This window comes from Equus przewalskii, unplaced genomic scaffold (genome assembly GCF_037783145.1).
Source record: "Equus przewalskii isolate Varuska unplaced genomic scaffold, EquPr2 ChrUn-12, whole genome shotgun sequence".
NCBI classification, from domain to species: Eukaryota; Metazoa; Chordata; class Mammalia; order Perissodactyla; family Equidae; genus Equus; species Equus przewalskii.
The window spans coordinates 525,136-526,233 of NW_027228749.1; the positions used below are offsets into that span (position 1 = coordinate 525,136).

At 55.1% G+C, this 1,098-nt stretch overlaps 1 non-coding gene across 1 annotated transcript; it reads right to left on the minus strand.

The window, feature by feature from the left end:
• Positions 1-808: 808 nt before the first annotated feature.
• TRNAN-GUU (transfer RNA asparagine (anticodon GUU)) lies at positions 809-882 on the minus strand. Its single transcript has one exon. It is a non-coding gene; the product is annotated as a tRNA-Asn (tRNA).
• Between the last annotated feature and the right edge of the window lie 216 nt (positions 883-1,098).

A 1,098-nucleotide genomic window follows, 5' to 3' on the forward strand; every position in this document is an offset into this window, starting at 1 on the left:
AGATCCAGACAGTCCCTAACCTTCTCATCTGTCTCTGAAGTATTCTCTACAGGCTGACAAGTATCATGTCTCTAAAAACCAAGAACTTCTTTCCTGTGAAGCACACTTGGCTTTCCCCCTCCCAGTACACTTGGACAACAGGTTCATTTGCCTGACGGAGCAAAAGAAAACCAACCGAAGAAGTCGGGTCTCCAGCCAAAGGCACGTAGATGGAGCCTCGTGCTCCCCCGGTCAAGCTGGTCTGGGCACGAAAAGGAGCCTGTACACGTGCCGTTGTCAGGAGAGCCGCTTGAGCCAGTTCAGCGATCAGGGCGCAGACCGGCTCCCCTCCTCACCCCCTCAGACCCAAGGGCGCCCCTTACTCAGAAGGAAACCGAGGTTCGGAAAGAGCACGTCCTTGGCTCTGCCGCACACAGTGCTAAAGCTACACCAGAAGGGAAGACAGACCAGTTCCCCTGTGGTCAGGCCTCAGAGCCCAAAGCGTCGCCCAGGCTGGAAGAGTTCGTGAATTTAAAAAGTGTATGGAAAGGGTTAAATACTAGTCCAAACCAATGATGGAAGAAACTACATTGTGAAAAAGAACTTCGAGTCACGACGATGTGTGTACTCTCTCAAGGATTTCCGTACTCCCAGAGACCTGTTTTCCTCCAGAGCTCTTCTGCGAGGATCTGTGAGGACCTTTTATGTTGACTTAGGTCCCCTTTTGTGCGCAAGACACAGAGAACAGGAGGGTACCAGTGGAGGAGGCCTCTCTCCACCTTTACCCGAGATGATATGTGAAGTAGGGACAACCTAAAATTAGGAAGCTCGTCCCTAGGTGGGCTCGAACCACCAACCTTTCGGTTAACAGCCGAACGCGCTAACCGATTGCGCCACAGAGACACACAAAAGGCCTACGCCTGCCCCCCCTCAGGGAGCAGGTACTGATTCAACGCCAGGCCGAGCCACCCGCCCTTGCAGGACAGCAGTGCCGGCTCCAGAACCTCGGAAAACCCGACAGGCGGAGTCGGCGCAGCGTGTTGATCGCCTTTGAGACCCGCGCGTTGCGTGATTCCGGAGGCAGAAGGGCAGCCAAGCGGCCTCGCCCCGCCTTGCTCC